The sequence below is a fragment of the Eschrichtius robustus genome, chromosome 9 (assembly GCF_028021215.1).
Source record: "Eschrichtius robustus isolate mEscRob2 chromosome 9, mEscRob2.pri, whole genome shotgun sequence".
NCBI lineage: Eukaryota > Metazoa > Chordata > Mammalia > Artiodactyla > Eschrichtiidae > Eschrichtius > Eschrichtius robustus.
This window is the reverse complement of record NC_090832.1, coordinates 59,366,499-59,389,916: the sequence shown is the minus strand read 5'-3', so window position 1 is coordinate 59,389,916 and position 23,418 is coordinate 59,366,499. Positions and strand designations below refer to the sequence as shown.

At 37.9% G+C, this 23,418-nt stretch overlaps 1 long non-coding RNA gene across 2 annotated transcripts in view; it reads left to right on the top strand.

Moving 5' to 3' along the window:
- Positions 1 to 23,418, top strand: part of LOC137769407 (uncharacterized) — a 280,962-nt gene that overhangs the window by 157,888 nt on the left and 99,656 nt on the right. For both annotated transcript variants that reach the window (XR_011074965.1, XR_011074964.1), the window contains exon 2: positions 2,242 to 2,421. This is a non-coding gene — a long non-coding RNA (uncharacterized lncRNA). The remainder of the gene's footprint in view (positions 1 to 2,241; positions 2,422 to 23,418) is intronic.

Here is a 23,418-nt window from a genome sequence, read left to right as displayed (position 1 = left end):
CCTCCATTCTTATTCCGAGGTCCTGGATCATCTTCACTATCATTATTCTGAATTCTTTTTCTGGAAGGTTGCCTATCTCCACTTCATTTAGTTGTTTTTCTGGGGTTTTTTCTTGTTCCTTCATCTGGTACATAGCCCTCTGCCTTTTCATCTTGTCTATCTTTCTGTAACTGTGGTTTTTGGTCCACAGGCTGCAGGATTGTAGTTTTTCTTGCTTCTGCTGTCTGCCCTCTGGTGGTTGAGGCTATCTAAGAGGCTTGATGGGAGGCTCTGGTGGTGGGTAGAGCTAAGTTCTAAATTTTAAAACAGAAAAAGAAAAAAAAAAGGCTTCTGTGAGCAGGAAAGGGCCAGTTTCAGCACACCACTGGACTATCCCAGCCAGCTGCATCCTGTGAGGTTGACTGGCGTAGGATCTGACCAGGGTATCGCGTAGCCTATGGCTGTGATGAAGAGGTCTCAGTGACCTCAGTTCACGTCCCTGCAGCCACTGTGAGGCACAGCCCTGAAGGGCAGCCTTGAAAACAGCTTCCACCATAAGCAATTTACATTTGTTTTTGAGAAATCAACTTTTCCTCAGGGCAGCAGACTCTGGGAAGTACATCTGTACGGCAAGTGGTCTTTCTTTTTGCTTCTTTACCACCACTTACTACTTCATTCTGCCTCCTATGATTTTCTGGCTGGCAGTGTAGCACAGAGGAGAAGGCACACTGGAGTCCATTCACACAGTAGTGTTGATTTCCAGGTGCCACCTGAGAGCTGTGTAATTTTGGGCAATCCACTTAATCTTTCTAAACTCTAGTTTTCTTATCTTTAAAATGGAGATGTGATTTACACTAAAGTGTCGTTGAAAGTCCTGATTAGGATAACACACAGGGTGGGCGAGATGGGTGAAGGGGGTCAAAAAGTACACACTTCCAGTTATAAAATAAACAAGTCATGGGGATGTAATGTACAGCGCGGTGACTATGACTATAGTTAATAATACTGTATTGTGTATTTGAAAGTCACTAAGAGGGTAGATCTAAAAAGTTCTCATCACGAGGAAAAAAAATTCTGTAACACATGGTGATGTATTGTGGTGATCGTTTTGCAATGTATACAAATATTGAATCATTATGTTATACACCTGAAACTAATAGAATGTTATATGTCATTATACCTCAATTTTAAAAAAAGGGATAACACAAAATACTGAGCATGTAGGAGGGAGTAAATAAATGGTAACTCTTATTCAATATTCCTAATGTGCCCCTGTTTACTTCCGGGCCTGATCATGCTTCTCATGCTTCCCTTTGCTTGGTGTGTCTCTTGGTTGGCTTCCATTATTTTTGTGTGAGCATCTTTCTCCTGCATTATGGAGCAGATCTTCCTCGAAGAAGGCCTTAGAGCATCATTTGCCAAAGTATGTTTCCATAGCACATTAGTCCTAAGAGCTGCTTTGTGATAAAAGGTCTATGTTTACATGTTCTTAATGATTAACAAAGCTGATTACATTCTATTGGTGAACACTCATAGTACACATTAGCATATTAAATTCTCTGAGCAGTCCTGCAGGAAAAAAAAAAATCCATTGTAGCTTTATTTGATCCAGCATTTCTCAAAATTATTTGACTACACTCCTTTATGTGTGCATGTATGAGGATAAGTAAAATAACTGTTAACATCCCGAGGCACCAGGGTTCTGCAGAATGCACTTGGAGCAATGCTCTCTTGGATGATTCAGAGTAGGGTGAATGTCTTCCCAACAGGTAGGGCACACGATGACATGTAACAGGTCTCTCACCGAGAAAACCTTTGTTCCTCAGAGGGACTGCAGAAGTGCTAGAAGGATGACTAACATCCTTCTAACTCAGGGAGAAAAATCAATACATTTGGTGGATTTGCCTTCATTGGAACAAACTGAAGCATTTTTACTATGTTATCTCATTGAACTATTATGTATTAAAATATGTGTGATATCAAGGGAACTTATATTTAATTTGTAGTTATACCATTGGAGTTCCAAACACCATAATCACGAGTTTATTAAGGAATCTAAATGCCATTGAATAATTATCTTCTAAGAGTGAGCTTCCAAAAATATCAGCTAAGACCTATAAATGCAAGAAGTCACTTAATACTAATTTCTTAAATTTGTAGGTGACTGCCTCAGTTTCAGTTTTTCTCAGTTGTCAATGAGCTGCAAATTTTGTTGATGACATATGCAGTCTGATAATTCTGTCCATGTTCTTTTTCTACTAGGCACAATTGCAGTGCACCTGTGAAGCAGTTTTTATTTCAACAAACCCAAAAATAATTAAAAATTGGAAAGCTATAAAATTGGAGTTTGAAGAAGTGGGCTATGCTTGGAGTGCTGTTGTTAGGAAGTGAACATCCCATGAAAGGGACAATTAAGAAGGAATTGATTTCGTATTCCTCAAGGTAAGAAAAAAACACATTTTTTTTCCTTATAAAAAGATATTGGATGGTAGCATTTTCATGTGTGAAATTTGAAAATACTTGTTAATAAGCTTTTTGATTTCTGATTCAATAGACTTTGAAAAAATGTAATGTCCACATTTTCCTTCTTGGTTTTGCGTTTATTAATGTAAAATAATGTGATATTTCTTGCTTGGAGGATCCATCAGTGCTATTCAATGTAAGATCAAAGGTCAAAGTTCAGATGGAAATTGTGCTAAGCAGTTTGGAACAATTTTGAAGAAGTGAATGAGCCTTATTTTCATGTGTAATTAGTAGATTTATTGCAGTCCAGATTCTAATCTAGTTTCAAAAGTAAATAAATTATTCATTAAATGCAAATGGTTGTATTGTGCCACTGTTTTTTTCCCTTACTATGCCATGGTTAGAGAGAGGAAGCATTAATTTTTTTTCAGTTACTTAAGAATATTACCAAGATGTCAGCCTCTGAGCGATGCCTGCTGGCGGCATGCTGAGAACTAGCATGGAGCTGTGACAGTCGCCATGGCCAACAATTTAAAACTTGATTGAAAAACTCGTAGGCATGGCTTACCGAGAAGGAGAGCCTTCTGGGAGTAGATGGCAAGGCGAAACTGGAGTTTGGAGTCACGTGAGTTCCGCAGAGTGAAGCGGGTCAAACAAAGGAGGGTTTTATGATTGGAACAAGGAGTCATTAAGCTATGACATCTGCGGCAAACAAAGGCAGTACAAGGCTGGGTGTCGGGATGTAGGTAGGGAAATTGATCGCGCGGCAGGACAGGGAGCACTTGCAGGGTCTGGGAATCAAGAATCCTACAGTGAGTCTGGACTGTGTGGGTCACTGGCCTGTGTGTGGTCACAGCCATCCCGTGCCCTTCCCCAGCTCTGCTCTGTGTCCCAGGGCCCACCTGCTCAGACTTCCTTGATCACTGGCTTCTGGTAAGGCTTGGCCAATGGGAGGAAGTTGAGGGAGGTGGGAGAGAAAAAGCCATTGGTTTTGTCTCCTTTGTAGTTCCAGGCACTGCTGGCGTCCCTCATTGCAGGTCCAGCTCCCACCCCCAGGTCCAGGCTCTGGGGCTCTAGTAACACCGCCTCCCTTTGCTCTCAGTCAGATGGGTGGTAGCAGCTTCTTGTAGTGTTTAATTTCTGGGGTGCCTTATCACCCCATGTTTCAGCACTCCTTACTGCTTATATCTGGCTGGCTTCAATCATTTTTATTATCTACCTGGACTTCAAAGGCACTTTAGTTTCAGATTCCTGGTCTGAGTGCATATAAATGTTTGAAGGGCTTGTCTATGTTTTACTTATTCTTTTAAATTGAAGTATAGTTGATGTACAATATTGGATAAGCTACAGGTGTTCAATATAGTGATTCACAATTTTTAAAGGTTATACTCCAATTATATTTATTAGAGAATATTGGCTATATTCTCTATATTGTACAATATATCCTTGTAGTTTATTTTATACATAATAGTTTGTATCCCTTAATCCCCTACCCTATATTGTCTTACCCCTGTATCGTCCCTCCCTTCTTCCCTCTCCTCCTTCCCAAACTAGAACCACTAGTTTGTTCTCTATATCTGTGAGTCTGTTTCTATTTTTGTTATATTCACTAGTTTGTTGTATTTTTTAGATTCCACATATAGGCGATATTATACAGTATTTGTCTTCGTCTGACTTATTTCACTTAGCATAATACCCTCCAAGTCTATCCATATTGTTGCAAATGGCAAGATTTTCTTCTTTTTTATAGCTGAGTGGTATTCCATTATATGTATATATACCTCAGCTTCTTTATCCATTCATCTGTTGATGGACATTTAGGTTGCTTCCATATCTTGGCAATTGTAATGAATGCTGCTATGAACATTGGAGTGTATGTATCTTTTCAAATTAGTGTTTTTGTTTCTTTCCGATATATACCCAGGAGTGGAATTGCTGGGTCATATGGTAGTTCTATGTTTAATTTTTTGAGGAACCTCCATACTGTTTCCCATAGTGGCTGCACCAATTTACAGTCCCACCAACAGTGTACGAGGGTTCCCTTTTCTCTACATCCTCACCAACATTTGTTATTTGTATTCTTTTTGAAGGAAAACACGACAATTCAAAACCTATGGAATGCTGCAAAGCAGTTCTAAGAGGGAAGTTTATAGCAATACAAACTTAGCTCAGGAAATAAGAAAAATCTCAAACAAACAGCTTAACCTTATTGTCTTACTTACTTTTAAATTTCCTTGCTTAGCAGTGCTTGGCACACACATGAGTTCACAAATGTTTGTTTAAGGAATGAATGGATGAAGCGGTTGTGGGTGGAGGAGCCATAGCAACCTCTGACTGCAGGTCAGGCCTTGGGTTTGGGAATGCTCAGGTCAGAATGGGGTGTGCAGAGCACTGGGGCTCAATATTCTTTGAAGGCTGCTTGAATTGATGCCGGGATGGGGCAGCTTGGGCATTGCCTGGTCAGAAATTTTGCCGTCTTTTCCTCCAAGGCAACTCAGGGGAATCACTGCAACTTCATGAAACAGTATTACAGGTGACTGGGGTAGAGCCAAGTCGTCACCTGAGTGTAGTGACACAGACTGGCTCCAATCCCAGCTCCCACTGGGGATGCTGCATTAGGTACTTCTCTGAACCTCTGTCTCCTCTTCTGTAAAATGTGGATGATTCTGCCCATCTAATAGAGCTATTTTTTAAATATATATATATATTTTTTTTTTTTGGTAAATTTATAATTTATTTTTGGCTGTGTTGGGTCTTTGTTTCTGTGCGAGGGCTTTCTCTAGTTGCGGCAAGTGGGGGCCACTCTTCATCGCGGTGTGCGGGCCTCTCACTATCGCTGCCTCTCTTGTTGCAGAGCACAGGCTCCAGACGCGCAGGCTCAGTAGTTGTGGCTCACGGGCCCAGCTGCTCTGTGGCATGTGGGATCTTCCCAGACCAGGGCTCGTACCCGTGTCCCCTGCATTGGCAGGCAGATTCTCAAGCACTGCGCCACCAGGGAAGCCCTAATAGAGCTATTTTTAAAAAGTATATAAAGTGCTTAGAACACGTTAGATGTTTAATAAGTAGTAGTTATTATTGTTATCCTCTTTCAAAATATATTGAAGGTGTCAGATCATGAATTAGTGGCCTGTTACAAAGGCAAGTTTTAAGAGAAGGCATCTGTTTTATGGAATAATTTCAGTATTTTTATTTCTAGTGTTACCAGAAAGGACAGTATTATTCTAAAATATTAAAATACATGCATGCACATGAACCTGACTACCTATAAATAGAACTTCATTTGGTTAGAAACATGTTCCAAATTGCCATATAATACATTACTTTTAACAACTAGACACAAGATTATTCAAAAATGCACATTTTTTTATCTGACAATCTTATTTCAAATTTCAAATCATTTTCATCTTATTTTTGATATTGTTTATTTCAGTATTATATTTCTTTTACAGAAACTCAAAGTGGTTTACACGTTGTATCTTATTTTAGTGAGTCTGATGTACTATCTGTATAATAAGGCCATTTCTGCATTTTTAGCTCCAATGATGGTTTGCTTATATGGTTTGTTTATATGGGTACGTATAAAATGGTTCCTCACAAAAACTTGTAGAAGAGATATATATACAGATTCTTATCATTTTAAGAATCAGCCCATTTAGCAAAATGTTGCCTTTGTTATAAATCTTTTTATATATATGCATATATAAACACAATTTTTGTGTATATTACAGTGTTTATATATATTTTAAACCATATATATATATATATATATATATATATTTAACACAATGGCATGTTTTTTCTGAATGCCAGGACAGTAGGTTTCTGTTTCAAGGGGAATTGAATAAAACATTTGGATATGTGAATGGCAGGAAGTCCCTCCTTCCTTTTACCTCTTTTCTATTTCTTCATATCCCCCAAAGGAAGTGATACTCTGACCAGATTTCAGGACTCTGATTGGGCTGCATTTAGTAGGGGAGCCAGGCAAACAGTATTGAAAGTATTGAAAGGGATGCCTCCCTTCTTTTCTTCTTGCCTCCAGGCCTGAGAGGATACTTAAGATGAATCATGGACTCCTTTGGGCCTTACTATTGTGCTTTTTTCCCCTCTCACAAAAGCACTTAGGTGCTTGGGAATTCTCGTTGTTTCAGGCTGTGCTTGGTGAGAATACTGAGATTTAATAGCGACAGAGAGGCTCTGCTCTGACTCAAGGCCTAGGCTAGGCGCTGCAGTCTAGATTTATCACAGATGCCTGTGCTGGAAGGCCTGTGCCCCCAGCTAACCAGACGGTGGCAAGTGGATTTTCCATGAGCCGTGACCTTACGTGATAGCTCTTTTAGGAACCTGGGGCGAGAAGAGCTGACCTGGCCAAGGCAGGGTTTGGTCCCCACCCTTGATGTGTAATACTGTTGAAGCCTCCTTTGTGCTTTCAGATGAACAAATTAATTTTGCTCATCTGTTAAAATTAAATTCTGAGTGTCAATTTTGGTGAAAAATCTGATTAATTCTTTTTGGCTAGATTATCACTGTAGCTTAAATTAAATATCTCAGATAGATGTTAAGTAGTACTAAGTACTAAATGTATATGGACTTAAGTACCAGGGTAGATGTGCTCAGATTTATCCCTTGACATTGGACAGTTATTTTTTCAATCTTGATGTTGCAAATGTCTGGATTACTGTGCTACAGAGATGAATTGACTTGGTTGCTGACCATTGTATTGTTTCCTATGATTTTATAACCATAACCACTGAATAAATATTTTGAGAAAGTGAACAATAACTTCTAATTCTGGCAATATAATGTAACAGCTTGAAAAAGTCTTCAACTATAAAGTGCTGTAAACACTGGATAAAAATATACAAAATGTAATCTGAATGCATGTCTGAGACAGCAAAAAATTAAGAGGAATCCTTAGAGTGAAAACTTGAATCCAAAGAAGTAAATGACTGCAGAAGGTGGTGGTCCTGAATGACCAAAGGCTTTGGGTTTAGCCACGATGAGCAGCTGAAGGCCAGAGGTCAACAGGAGCTTGGGTTATACAGGCCAGATGCCCAGTCCTGATCTTTTTACTCTTTTCTCTTCCTCATCTGTCCTTTTCATAGGCAGTGTCATTTTACACTGATTCTAGATTATTAACCCTCAAGGGATCTTAAAGATTACTTTTCTGTTGTGTAGGAGGGGACATTGGGGCTCATAGAGTTTCAATGGCTTCATTGGTGGCAGAACCAGGACAAGAACCAATTTTCTTCTATTTCAGAGTCCATTCTACTCTACTACCTTGTCTCTTTCTATTTTCTTTTTCATTCAAAAATGAAATGATGTGCGTGTGTGCGTGTGTGTGTGTGTGTGTGTGTGTACAGATGAGTCTTTTTGGACAGAAGCTTGAACAGATGATATAGGACACATTTAAAATATTTTGGGCTCAAAGTTGATGTGGTGGGAGATGGAGGAGGGCCTTAGGCTGCTGAGGTTGTTACTTCTTTCCCCAGTTCTCCCATGTCTATGGAAGATACTCCTTTAACTGGTCTCCAGGAGGTACAGGCTGGAAGAGTTGGCACTGCTCATTTTGCCAGCATGCTTTGGGCAAATGGAGTCCTGGGCATCTATTCATAGTTTTTGAACCACCATGAGATCATAAGGCCTGATACAGAGCTGTGGCTACCTCTTACCAGCACTACCTGATTGACGGTGGGTCCTGCATTAAGTGTGACAAGATCCCTAGTGGTCTACTCTAACTTCAGAGGAGCTGAAGGATTCCCCAGTCCCATTCCACTTCTGAAGGGTAAGTGTTTGAATATGGGTCAAGCAGGGCTGAACAGAGACATTTGAGCCTTCTGGTCAGGCTAGTAATTTGATGTCCTTTCATACTGAGATCTAAAAAAGTCATTCAGTGTTTATTAAGTGGGAATAAGAAAAAGCAGATTTTCTATTCAAAAATATTTCAGTAGCAGACTCACTTGTTAACTTCCACTGACCAAAGCAGAATCAGTATTGTTAAAATATTCACCCAAATGTTTAGTCTTTTTCTCTTTCCAATTTAGATGAAATAGGTCACTTGTTCTTGGTAAATAGCAGTATGATATGCAATATTTGTCTTGGGATTTTTACCTGAATACTGATTTTTAATATATCATGACCCTTTGGGTTTACCGCAAAACTACCCAACAGAAACAGTTTGATTCAGCATGGTCTGCTTTTATTTTTAATTTTAAACATGGATTTAATTGTTTTCCCTCATTTTTTGGTGCTGCCTACTTTCTTTGGTAACTAGTGCTTTGCAGAAGAGGAAGAAGAAAATGAGGTAAAGGAAAAAGGGGCTTTAGAACTGTCCAAAGGTGATATTTTGAGGAGTGAAGGGTCTAAGATATGTTCAAGATGCCCAGCCTGGTGGAGTCTATCAAGATGGAGCCTGAGGTTTGAGGAGGTTCCAGGAACCAGGGAAAATCTATAAGGCAAGAAAGAAAGAATACCCTGATAGATTACATATTTCTTCTAGACACAAACTTCTTCCTAATAGTAAACTTTAATAGAAATGGATCCTTTTATAGGGACAGTGAAGTTAATATTTTTGAAATACGGTGGACAATATAAAGCTTTTTATAATGGTATATAGAAAATTTAGAAACTTCTTTCACGTGGCCATTTCTTATATTAGACAAAAACTGAGAGCATAACATTAAAATGTAATTTGTTGAAGATGTTTCTTATGGGGCTCAATCCTAGAGACTACCATGTATAGAGCTTAATAGTAATCTACCTGGTATGAAGATAGTTCTAGAGAAATGGATGGATAGTTCTTTATATTCTTTTCCTTCTGTGTTGCTGGCTTTGAGGAGGACCTGGTACTAAACAATAAAGGTTCGTCTTTCTCAGGTGATATTGGAGCACTGGTGTTCTGAGGTGCCTACTGAAAAAGACCCATATATTTTGTAGACCAAACAATCAGATAGAGAGAGCGTATTTCACTGAGAAATCTTCATTCTTACCAGATGAATCCATCTCTGCAAAACAGGGTCCACAGGACTGGTTGGTGAACATGATTAACTTCCTTATCAAGAAATAGCTTTGAATCTATTTGGAGGAACACTTGATTTGTCCCAGAATATGCCAACGAATATAGCCTACCTTATTTTTGGCTGTAAAGCTATAGGATGTTAAACTCTAGAAAATATTCTTGTAGTACATTCAATTAATCTTGCGCTTACCACATTGCCAAACTTAGACATGACATATAAATATTTAAGAGGTTACTAACATGGAATCTGAGATAATCTGGACAAGGACAGGGCATACTGTCATCTAAAATTCATCTATGATCTCATAGTATTAAGAGTGACAGGCATATTTTAAATATTAAGAGAATAAATTGTCAATACCTTCAAAGTTTATATACCTACATTTTATACCAATAATTAACATACCTCTCCCTTAACTCCTCCTTGGACGTAAACTATGTACAAATTAACAATAAATGGTTAATAGGTAAGTTACACATTTGCCTTATGTTTTCATTAAGCAGGTTCACAATAGATGTTTATCAGGCAACTTTTTTTTTTAACCTTTGATAATTGACTTTGTTTGTGGAGTTTTTTGTATACACAAAAATTTTAATTTTCATATATTCAAATATGCCTTCACATTCTTACATAGCTTTGGGGTTTGCAGTTTTAATTAAAAAGGCATTCCTAACTTCTATATTGTACATGTAGTTTTTTAGATTTGTCTACATTTAACTCTTTTTAATTTTTTAAATAAAAAAAAATTGTAACATCTTTATTGGAGTATAATTGCTTTACAATGGTGTGTTAGTTTCTCCTGTATAACAAAGTGAATCAGCTATACATATACATTTATCCCCATTTCTCCTCCCTCTTGTGTCTCCCTCCCACCCTCCCTATCCCACCCCTCTAGGTGGACACAAAGCACTGAGCTGATCTCCCTGTGCCATGCAGCTGCTTCCCACTAGCTATCTATTTTACATTTGGTAGTGTATATATGTCCATGCCACTCTCTCACTTCGTCCCAGCTTACCCTTCCTGTTCCCCGTGTCCTCAAGTCCATTCTCTACATCTGCGTCTTTATTCTTGTCCTGCCCCTAGGTTCTTCAGAACCATTTTTAATTTATTTTTTAGATTCCATATATATGTGTTAGCATGCGGTATTTGTTTTTCTCTTTCTGACTTACTGATTTTTTGTTCTTGTTCTGTAAAAAATGCCACTGGTAATTTGATAGGGATTGCATTGAATCTGTAGATTGCTTTGGGTAGTATAGTCATTTTCACAATGTTGATTCTTCCAATCCAAGAACATGGTATATCTCTCCATCTGTTTGTATCATCTTTAATTTCTTTCATCAGTGTCTTATAGTTTTCTGCATACAGGTCTTTTTTCTCCTTAGGTAGGTTTATTCCTAGGTATTTTATTCTTTTTGTTGCAGTGGTAAATGGGAGTGTTTCCTTAATTTCTCTTTCAGATTTTTCATCATGAGTCCTTAGGTAGGTTTATTCCTAGGTATTTTATTCTTTCTGTTTCAGTGGTAAATGGGAGTGTTTCCTTAATTTCTCTCTCATATTTTTCATCATTATTGTATAGGAATGCAAGAGATTTCTGTGCATTAATTTTGTATCCTGCTACTTTACCAAATTCATTGATTAGCTCTAGTAGTTTTCTGGTAGCATCTTTAGGATTCTCTATGCATAGTATCATGTAATCTGCAAACAGTGACAGTTTTACTTCTTCTTTTCCTATTTGGATTCCTTTTATTTCTTTTTCTTCTCTGATTGCTTTGGCTAAAACTTCCAAAACTGTGTTGAATAATAGTGGTGAGAGTGGGCAACCTTGTCTTGTTCCTGATCTTAGTGGAAATGGTTTCAGTTTTTCACCATTGAGAAGGATGCTGGCTGTGGGTTTGTCATATATGGCCTTTATTATGTTGAGGTAAGTTCCCTCTATGCCTACTTTCTGGAGGGTTTTTATCATAAATAGGTGTTGAATTGTGTCGAAAGCTTTTTCTGCATCTATTGAGATGATCATATGGTTTTTATCCTTCGGTTTGTTAATATGGTGTATCACATTGATTGATTTGCATATATTGAAGAATCCTTGCATTCCTCAGATAAACCCCACTTGATCATGGTATATGATCCTTTTAATATGCTGTTGGATTCTGTTTGCTAGTATTTTGTTGAGGATTTTTGCATCTATGTTCATCAGTGATATTGGTATCAGGCAACATCTTGAATTAAAGTATTTTCTTAAACCAACAAATGACTGTAAATACTTTGAAGTACAAAATAAGTGATTTAAAAATATACAATTCAAAAAAATATACAATCCAGAGTTTTTACTTTTTCATGTATTTTTTAAATTAAAAATTTTCCTACCAGTACTTTAGTTCTATCCTAGAAAATTTATTGTCTAAATTCTTAGAATAGCCTCCCAACTAATCTCTCTGACTTCACTGCTCATCCCAATATAATCCATTGCAGTATTACTACTCATAGAATATGACTCTCAGAATTTTTCTTGAAAAATAATTGAAGTACAAAAAAACTATACATATTTAAAATTTGATGAGTTTTGACAGATGTGTACATCAGTGAAACCATCACTACAATCAAATAATCAACATATCATCACCTCTAAAGACTCCTATGCCCTTTGTGATCCCTCCTTCCTGATTTTCCCAATCCTCACACCCCTGACATTTTCCCCCACCTCCCAGGAAACCACTGATTTGCTGTCTTATGTCACTATAGATTGGTTTGCATTTTCCAGATTTTATAAAAATGGAATCAAACAATATGTACTTTTTTTGCTCTGGATTCTTTCACTCAGCATAATTATTTTGAGATTCATTCATGTTGTTGCTTGTATCAATAGATCATTCCTTTTTATGGCTGAACAGTTTTCCATTGTATGGATATACCACCATTTGTCTATCCGGTTACCTGTTGCTAATCATTTGGGTTGTTTCTAATTTTTGACTATCACAAGTAAAGCTGCTATCAACATTTGTGTACAGTCTTTGATGGACATATGCTCCCATTCTTTCCTCTATTTTATTTTGTTCTCAATCTACTTCTAAACAAAAAGGGATACATTTATAAGAATCACTTTTGCTAGTAATTTATCCTGTTGGAATTAGCTAATTGATGGAAATGGACTGTTAAATTGGCACTGAGTAGACTTACAGGGATAAAAAGACTAAGCACCCAAGCTCTATCTGTCAACTGCATGAAATCTGTGAATGTAGCTCCTGACAGAGAAAATTCATTTTCTGCTCTCTTGCACAGAATCCACCTACATTTTTCTTCTTTATGAATCTTTTACATAATTAGTAACCAAATTACTTCTCATCAGGAAAATCTTTTACATGCAAAGTTATTTTTTTTTAATTTAAAGAAACATGTTGTTTGGGTTTTTATATACTATAATCCCTCTAGCCAAATGTTTGACATGTTATTTTTACATATTTGCGAATCTGGGTTTTTTTCTTTTTCATAGCAGAGACCTAAAGAATTTCTAACATTGATTTTACTAGTGCATATTTAATAAATGTCTTCAGTTGCTTAAGTAATGTTAAATCTCAGCCTTTGTTTATATTTCATGAGGGAATGAAGCTTTGGTGTGTTTTGCCTACTTAACGAATAATGGCTGAGATAGTTAAGCACATGCCTTTTAACGAAAAGGAATTACATTTGGGGATTTTAAGATAGTGTTTGATTTTAAGTGATGTGTAATTAAATTAATAATTAAAAAGTCCACAAAATTTACCTATGAAATGAATTTATTTGTAAGTTACATTTGTGATTCTGTAAAATCTGAGTTGCCAAGAAGAAAAGATCAAGCCAACTGGCAAAGTATTCTATTTCAATATATTTATAAATGAAGTATTTTTAATATTGTACAAATATAAGTGAAAGTAGAAAGGAGAAAAACATGGATTCAGCCTATAGATCTATCTTATTCTTCAGTCCTCAGCTTAACTATTTCCTCCTGAGACTTTGCCTGAGTTTCTTTTTACTTTTTTATATAATTTTAAAGGTTACTTTCCATTTACAGTTATTACAAAATATTGGCTATATTCTCCATTTTGTACAATACATCCTTGAGCCTATCTTACACTCAATAGTTTGTACCTCCCACTCCCCCACCCCATATTACCCCTACACCCCCTCTCCAGTGGTAACCACTAGTTTGCTTTCTATATCTGTGTCTGCTTCTTTTTTGTTATATTCACTAGTTTGTTGCGTTTTTTAGATTCCACATATAAGTGATATTATACAGTATTTGTCTTTCTCTGTCTGACTTATTTCACTTAGCATAATGCCTTCCAAGTCCATCCGTGTTGCTGCAAATGGCAAAATCTCCTTCTGTTTTATGGCTGAGTAATATTTCATTGTAAATATATACCACATCTTTTTTATCCATTCGTCTGTGATGGACACTTAGGTTGCTTCAGTATCTTGGCAACTGTAATTAATGCTGCTATGAACATTGAGGTACATGTATCTTTTTGAATTAGTGTTTTTGTTTTTTTCGGATATATGCCCAGGAGTGGAATTGCTGGGTTATATGGTAGTAGGTCCCTTCCTTTATTCTGTACCACAACTCTCTATTCGTTGATTTCATAGCAGTTTTTTCAATTTGCAATTATGTATATTTTTAGTTTGTTGCTTGTTTATGAGATAAAATCTCACTGTTGGGTATTGGAGGTAAAATGGGCAAAGATTTGTCATTGAATCTAAATTATATTGGGTACCCAATGTGGGTGGGGTCAAATGGGCATTTACATCAGAAAGAGTATTTGGGATCAAAGAGTTACAGAGACCAGAGCTCTTGGCACAGCTGAGGCACTTGGCATCATAGATGCTGCTGATGTGTAGATTATTGGGAAGAGAGATTGTACAAGTAATGTATAAGCCTTTTCTTTTTTTCTCTTTTTTAGAAGGCATTTGGGATTTGGGAATGGAATAAATTTTGATACTCAATTTTATTTTCTCCTTTATCCTTTTTTCTTAGTTAGGATGGAAAAATCAGTCCTTTAAAGTATAAAACAGCTAGATCCCTTGTGTATGAGCAAGCACCGCTATGTGAAATAGTTCACATTTAGGCACAGGCAGAGGTGGGCATAGTGAGGCCTGGGTAGCTGCACTAGACTACTTTCCCAAATTGCTCTTCTTTATCTTAGTTTAACAAATTCCAGGCCAAAGAGGGACTTGGGTTCTGATCTGTCCAAAGACTTCTGGAGTTTTCCTGCCCTCCAATCCCATCTGTTCTCATATTGACTCTGAACTGTGGGTTGTGGGTTTCAGGAACTCAGACTGGATTTAATCACTGAGGTATGGTCAAATCTTATTAATAAAGAGATAAGGAGGAAAGGGGATTCTATAGCAAAAATGTTGTATTCTTGGGTCCATGATAGACAAAAGTCTTAAAGAATTTTACAAACCCGAGGGTTAAGAGAAAATTTAAGAGGCCTGTTTATGAAACATTGTCTACAGGAGTCAGGTTTATTCAGAGACTGAGAATAATGACACACTTATCAAGAAACAACAGCTTTAGGTTTTGCTTCAAGAAAAAGTGGAAGATGACAGAGAAGATGCATTGATCGAGACACAATGAAAAGATATACACTCTCATGAAAAGAACTGTGATTTTAGAGTCCAGGGTAGTCGCAAATGAAAGGGAAAAGAAAATGTATGCATACCAAAATGTTCAGAAAGCTAGAACTAGGAAAGAAGATTCAATATTTTAGAGGATGGACTAGGAGGACTTCTCCCCCGCCTCAACCCTTTTCCCCCACCCCTCCTGCACAGAGGGAGCCCGGAACACAGGAAACTATTGAAGAATGCTCTTGAAATCTGCAGGCAGGGAATCAATAATAAAAAAATTGGGGAGCCTACCCTTAGTGACCGGGACAGCCGCTAGAAGTTATATAAGTTTTGGAGAATTTGATATTGGAAGGCTGGGAAAGTCAGCAGAGAATACGTCAGTCATTAACAAGGGAGTTCTAATGTGTTGTGGTTAGTACATGTGGGGAAGCAGATTTGGTTCTTGCCATGAGGGAGCATGTTTGGGAAATTTATGGTGATAGGACTCTTAAAAGAGATGATGAGATGTATTAAATGGGAGTCAGATGGCATTTCAGTACAATGAGTTCAGGCATGGATTAGGGAGGGGACTGATGGATGGTGTACTTGTATGTGAGAATTACCCTTTCCGGGGAAGGGAAGGTGGACAGGATTTGTTTTGGTAAATGTGGAACTCATTCATCTCATATCACTTTCTATAAGAAATCGAAAAATGTGGAGTCTGGAGATACATGTTAGGAAAACAACCATTTCTGGGTCAGAAAGCAAAGGTCCCGGGGAAGGAAGGAAGAAAGGCATTCTGATCCAACCAACAATAATAGAGCTACATAAATCAAGAAAAATATGCCAACAGCTAATTTTAAGATTCAGCTAGGTGTGCCCGGAAGGACTCTGAGAACAGCAGAGGAAAAAGGGACACTGGAGGGAAAATGTGGCCAAAGGCATTTAAAGTGTAGCCACTGAAAGAGTGATGTATTCTGGGCTCTGAATATTCAAAAATGGTAGGAAGGCCTGGATTTACTGGGCCCTAGAAACCCAAGCTAGGGGAAATAATAGACACGATGTTCGTCAGAAATATGTTGTTTTGTGTGGCTACCATAACATTACCACAAACTGGGTGGCTTAACAAACCAGAAATTTATTCTCACAGTTCTGGAGGCCAGAACTTAGCTTAATTACATCTGAAGAGACCCTGTTTTTTCAAATAAGGTAACATTCACAGGTTCCAAGGGTTAGGAAGTGGACAAGTCTTTTGGGGGGGGGGGGCCACCATTTAACCTACTACAGGCCTGAGGAGGACTTGTGCTTCTAGAGTCTACGTGGTAGGTTGGTTCTTGTTGTTATTGCTTTCTCTAGTGTGGTAAGCACATCTGATCAGGGTTGGCTTTCTTGTGATAAATTCAGCTATCCTCCACTGTCTTTGTTTCTTTTCTTTATTCCTGACTCTTCATGGAGGTGATAGATTAGGTCAGCTTTTGTACCGTCAAACCGGCCATCTTAAAATTAGAAGGAGGGAGGGAGCCTCTACGGGAGACAATTTTACATGGGTCTTTGGCGTGTCTGCACCTCTTGCAAGAAGAGGCACTGATATTTTTAAGGATATTTGTATAGTGAAAAGCCTTAGAAGATAAAGATAGTGCCTTCCTCTGGAGCAAAGGGAAGCTTTTTTTTTTTATTCCCTAGTATAGTAAAGATAGTCTCCTTTTCGGGCAAAGTTCAGGCAGGTTTACTTGCAGCCCTTATTAAAGATTGGGATCCCCTAAGCTTGAGTTTCCTCAGCTGTGATGCGACCTACTGTGTGAGCAGCATCTTTCTGGACTGCTTGTGATGTCCCAAGGGATCTGGGGACAAGAGTAACTCACATGACCATGACCAAGTTACTCTTGACCTGGGGACAAGAGTAACTCACAAACCCTGGCTGTTTGCTGTGCAGTGAAGTAACACATCTTTTGTCTCTAACATAAGAATCTTGCACGTTCTGCCAGCATCCATGACACTGTAGCAGGCTAACTTATTAGCTTGCAGGTTGGGTAAAATTCCAGAGCTTTCACAGTTCTTGATAGCCTCCTTGAAGCCTCCTGGCTTCAGCTGAATTCACTCACTTGACTTGGATAGGTACTGAGTGTGTATCCAACTATTGAAATAGTCAAATTCTGGTTCCCTTTTGGCTATGGTTCCTACTTGTGTGCTTTACCTATAGAACTCCAGGGGAGGAAGGGGTTAGTGGTAGGGTTTTGGGTGACATCTGCTGTTGCAGTGTGATTGGAGCTGGGAGAGTGGGCAAAAGATTAATTGTAGCAAGTTTAAGGCTGAACAGGGAGTTTATGCAACATAAATAAAACTGTGGTTATGTGAAGACATATGTACGAGTGAGTTTATTGCAGTTATAATAGTGGAAATCTGGAAGCAATCTGAATGCCCATCAAGAGGGTTGAATAAAATATAGTACATCCATGCTATGGAATATTATGCAGCTATTAAAAAGAAAGGAGTAAATCTGTATATTTGGTCTCAGAAGATAACCTCAACACTTTATTAAATAAAAAAAAGGAAAGTTGTAGTAAAATAAGTATAGTCTTTTCCTTTAAAAAAACCTCTATATATTTGTATAAACAAAATAAAGACTTTGGGAAGATACATACTAAATTGTCATAGTTAGCACTTATTACTTTTATAATCACAGTACTCAGTAAAAGTGTAAGAAAAAAGTGTTACTAGTATTAAAGTGAGTGGAGGCTGTTACTAAGAGGGGAAAGGAAAGAAACAGGGTGGTATATAGAGTTCAGGGAAGTTGGTAATTTTATATATATATATATATTTTTTAAACATCTTTATTGAAGTATAATTGCCTTACAATGGTGTGTTAGCTTCTGCTTTATAACAAAGTGAATCAGTTATACATATACAATATGTTCCCATTTCTCTTCCCTCTTGCATCTCCCTCCCTCCCACCCTCCCCATCCCACCCCTCTAGGTGGTCAAAAAGCACCGAGCTGATCTCCCTGTGCTATGCGGCTACTTCCCACTAGTTATCTATTTTACATTTGGTAGTGTATATATGTCCATGACACTCTCTTACCCTGTCACATCTCACCCCACCCCCTCCCCATATCCTCAAGTCCATTCTCTAGTAGGTCTGTGTCTTTATTCCCGTCTTGCCACTAGGTTCTTCATGGCCTTTTTTTTTTTTTTTTTTTCCCTTAGATTCCGTATATATGTGTTAGCATACTGTATTTGTTTTTCTCTTTCTGACTTACTTCACTCTGTATGACAGACTCTAACTCCATCCACCTCATTACAAATACCTCCATTTCATTTCTTTTTATGGCTGAGTAATATTCCATTGTATATATGTGCCACATCTTCTTTATCCATTCATCTGTCGATGGACATTTACGTTGCTTCCATGTCCTGGCTATTGTAAATAGAGCTGCAATGAACATTTTGGTACATGACTCTTTTTGACCTATGGTTTTCTCAGGGTATATGCCCAGTATTGGGATTGCTGGGTCGTATGGTAGTTCTATTTGTAGTTTTTTCAGGAACCTCCATACTGTTCTCCATAGTGGCTGTATCAATTTACATTCCCACCAACAGTGCAAGAGTGTTCCCTTTCCTCCACACCCTCTCCAGCATTTATTGTTTCTAGATTTTTTGATGATGGCCATTCTGACCGGTGTGAGATGATATCTCATTGTAGTTTTGATTTGCATTTCTCTAATGATTAATGATGTTGAGCATTCTTTCATGTGTCTGTAGGCCATCTGTATATCTTCTTTGGAGAAATGTCTATTTAGGTCTTCTGCCCATTTTTGGATTGGGTTGTTGGTTTTTTTGTTATTGAGCTGCATGAGCTGCTTGTAAATCTTGGCGATTAATCCTTTGTCAGTTGCTTCATTTGCAAATATTTTCTCCCATTCTGAGGGTTGTCTTTTGGTCTTGTTTATGGTTTCCTTTGCTGTGCAAAAGCTTTTAAGTTTCATTAGGTCCCATTTGTTTATTTGTGTTCTTATTTCCATTTCTCTGGGAGCTGGGTCAAAAAGAATCTTGCTGTGATGTATGTCATAGAGTGTTCTGCCTATGTTTTCCTCTAAGAGTTTGATAGTGTCTGCCCTTACACTTAGGTCTTTAATCCATTTTGAGTTTATTTTTGTGCATGGTGTCAGGGAGTGTTCTAATTTCATACTTTTACATGTACCTGTCCAATTTTCCCAGCACCACTTATTGAAGAGGCTGTCTTTTCTCCACTGTATATTCTTGCCACCTTTATCAAAGATAAGGTGACCATATGTGTGTGGGTTTATCTCTGGGCTTTCTATCCTGTTCCATTGATCTATATTTCTGTTTTTGTGCCAGTACCAAACTGTCTTGATTACTGAAGCTTTGTAATATAGTCTGAAGTGAGGGAGCCTGATTCCCCCAGCTCCATTTTTCGTTCTCAAGATTGCTTTGGCTATTCGGGGTCTTTTGTGTTTCCATACAAATTGTGAAATTTTTTGTTCTAGTTCTGTGAAAAATGCCAGTGGTAGTTTGATAGGGATTGCATTGAATCTGTAGATTGCTTTGGGTAGTAGAGTCATTTTCACAATGTTGATTCTTCCAATCCAGGAACATGGTATATCTCTCCATCTATTTGTATCATCTTTAATTTCTTTCATCAGTGTCTTATAATTTTCTGCATACAGGTCTTTTGTCTCCTTAGGTAGGTTTATTCCTAGATATTTTATTCTTTTTGTTGCAATGGTAAATGGGAGTGTTTTCTTAATTTCACTTTCAGATTTTTCATCATTAGTGTATAGAAATGCAAGAGATTTCTGTGCATTTATTTTGTATCCTGCTACTTTACCAAATTCATTGATTAGCTCTAGGAGTTTTCTGGTAGCATCTTTAGGATTCTCTATGTATAGTATCATGTCATCTGCAAATAGTGACAGCTTTACTTCTTCTTTTCCGATTTGGATTCCTTTTATTTCTTTGTCTTCTCTGATTGCTGTGGCTAGCACTTCCAAAATTTTATATTTTTAAAGATGGGAGAGAGAAGGAATTTATGGGGAAGTAGGCACTAGACCAGGAAATCCATTCTTCCATCTGTCCTCTCATTGTCCTTTCACCCATCTTTCATCCTTCCGTCCCCCTTTGCATTCACCCTTCCTCCCTTCTTCCTGTGACATTTAAGGAGGACGAAAACAGTGCAGGTGATACAGTGATGAAGACATTAAGTCTCTGTTCTTGTGCAGCTCCATTCTAGTGGGGGAGACGAAATATACAAGTTGCCAAATGAACGATATAATTGTAGGTAGTAACAAGGGTTGTGAAGAGACAATAAAGCAGACTGAGGGTCAGTTTATTTTAGGGAGGGCAGGGTGGGGTATCTTAGATAGGATGGTTGAGAAAGGCATTCCTGAGGAGCTGGCATTTGAGCAAAGGCCTGAATGACGTGATACGCAAAATCTTATGGAAGAGGTTCCAGGCAGAGGGTCAAGCAAGTATAAAGATCCTGACTTGAGAATAAGCTTGTCACAAAATGATGGCAGAAGAGAGAGTTGCAGAGGTGGGCAGGGGCCGCTTCTGGGGTAGGCGATCTAGGTTGCCTTATGGAGATGATCTCCTTGGGTTGGAGTTAGGCAAGAAGGGAAAACTGTGCTTTTTAATGGGGTGTAGTCAACATTGCTGACTCATTCCATAGGAATCTTTTGTTAACTGGTGACAAAGTTCTGGAAATGGGTTGAAAATCCATCCTGTTTCCACAGCACATTTTCTCTATGTGATCAAAGTAAATGTTCTGTCTTGGCAGCCATTTTTTCTTTTGCTCCATGGCTGTTGAAAGCAAACTGTATAAATAATATTGTGCCAATTTTATTTTGGTCATCTCATCAGGATTGTCTTTTTTTTTTTCTCAGAAAAATTGATATGAAAAGCATGTATTATAATTTAAATGCAAATATCTCCTTGGGTTCTGATACATTTTCCAAAGTTTGCAAGTGGAAATTGCTTCCCAAACAAAGCCAAGAGTGTATTTAGGATTAATGTGCACATGTGGAGTTCATACAACTGTATCAGCATCATTGCTTTGAGCTTCATTAAAAATGGATTAATCTTCCAGGGTGTTTGAGAGTAGTTTCTACCGAAGGTCTGCATAGTTCGTGGTGTTACGCACTCACCTCTGAAAAATCTGATTTTCTGTTTTATTGGCACTTAAAAAAATTGTAATTTCCGAGTGGTCATCATGAGAACAGTGTCTTGTAATAAGTAGGGTTTCCACAATGCTCTGTTGTAAACAAGGGGGGCCTGGTTGGAAGGACACATAGTTTGTCCAGTGCCGAGAATGATACACAGCACGGGGGTGGGTCGACGTGAAAACTTTTACATTCAAATATTGAGAGCCCAAAGTATCGATTAACCCAGGGATGGCTGTGGGAATGTTATAGACCCTCCAAATGCCTGACTGTTGGGAGTTTTTCTTTTGGCTGCGGTCTGGTTTATAGGTAACTTTTAGGAGTATTTACTGTTATCTATAGTTTCTCAAGCGTTATTATTTCAAGCATTCTTGTAACAAAATGGCTGACTTATGATGAGAAGTCTCTTTAACATGAGCTCTGGTTTTTATGCAGTATCTTTCTAGGTAGGCAATCCCAAGTGCATTCTCAATATAATGCCATTTGGACGTACAACATTCCAGATGATACCACTGGAGATAACATTCACAGTTATCCTGCTTTTTGAGCAAGACCCATACTAGGCAAAAATACTTATGAGTTTTCTTTTCTTTCTTCCTCATATGCAATCATACTCTTTTGTGCTACTACCCAACACCACATGCTTTATATCTCCTGGTGGGAAGAGCTAAATTCCATTTGAAGAGAACCTGCAAAGCTGCACATTGTTGTACAAAAGCCTCAGCTGCATGGCAGCCTCTCAGTAGGGTCCCTATGACATCTGGGGTGCTCTTAACCAGGCATGAGGTTTACTAGAGCAACACAGAGGTTTCACAGTCTGTAGAGAACCCAGCCGAGAAGCTACCCTTTCCTTCCCAAACCCAGGATTTTATGGAACTTCCACTGAAACACAAAGAAGACCAGGGACGTCCCAAAATAGGGGCACTGAGTCCAGCACAGCACACCCAGAGGCTGCATCATGGAGTACCAGAAGGTGAGCAGACATTCTGTAGATCCCTGCAATAGAAAATATGGAACTACCAGAACCACACTGAACTTAGAATATGAAATTTGAACAAACTCAGGTGGAAATTCATATTTTTATATATGAATCTTACATGAGATGAGAATCCTTATACAAATTCTCATTCATAATAACTGCTAAAAATATCCATATATAAGGGAGTGCTCAGTGCATTGCAAACCAGAGTAGACTGTGGACTGCCTTCAAACACAGAAAAAGATAAGTGGAAAATGAAAATTCAAATGGCAAAGGAAGTGAAAATCTGGACAAGACCAGAGCAGAAACATTTTCCTCAGTTGTCTGGCTAAGAGTTTTACAAATCCTTGTTTTATGGTTTATTGTATGTATAATTGTGCTAAAGTTAACTTTCACTGTATTGGATTCTTCCATAGTATTTTTTCATATATTTTTAGAGACCCTGTTGTCTTTACAAAGTGTCAAGTTAAAGCACCACTTTAAAATTTGTTAAAGAATCTGAATTAGGTGGATTTTCAGGTCCAGGAAATCAGAGTGGGTCTACGTCTCTGGGTTAATTAGTTGAAAACAAATCCTCTGAAATTAATTTGTCAACAATTAGTTTATCCAAAGACATTTCACCAAATGATTAATTGGCAGGGAAAGAATGTCAAAGATCGTATAAAAGATGGGATGGTTTTATTTCAATTCGTTTTTAATCCAATCCACTGTCTTTAATGTCTCTTAATTCACAGATTTATCAACTGCTTTAATCAAATGAATGTTTTGCATATGTTTCAGCATTGTGAGAGTATTCACTGTCTGAATTGTCAGTCATACATCTAACTGCTGTTCCATGGGTCCTAGCTTGGGTGACCAGTGGAGGTGCCATAACTGGGACAGAGAAGCTGAGTAGAGGTTGGTTGGGGAGATTAAGGAGTTTAGTTCGTGGTGTAATGAATTTGGGTTTGGACAGAATGAAGTTTGTTTTATGCTATTACTGTGTAGGACTTTTAAACTTTATTTTGTGCTAAGGAAACACAAAGATGTAATTTTCAAGATTTTTGTAATTTAATGCCTTCTTGTATAGAGGGCAAAGAAATTCCATTTTCCTCTTTTTGAAACTCTTGGAGTGTATCATTTTTATTTTTACTTTCTTTTTTCCCATATGAAGAGCTACAAATCTTAATAAGAAGTAAACCCAAATGTATATGTCATTGCATTGTTATCTACCAAATTTTGCCTG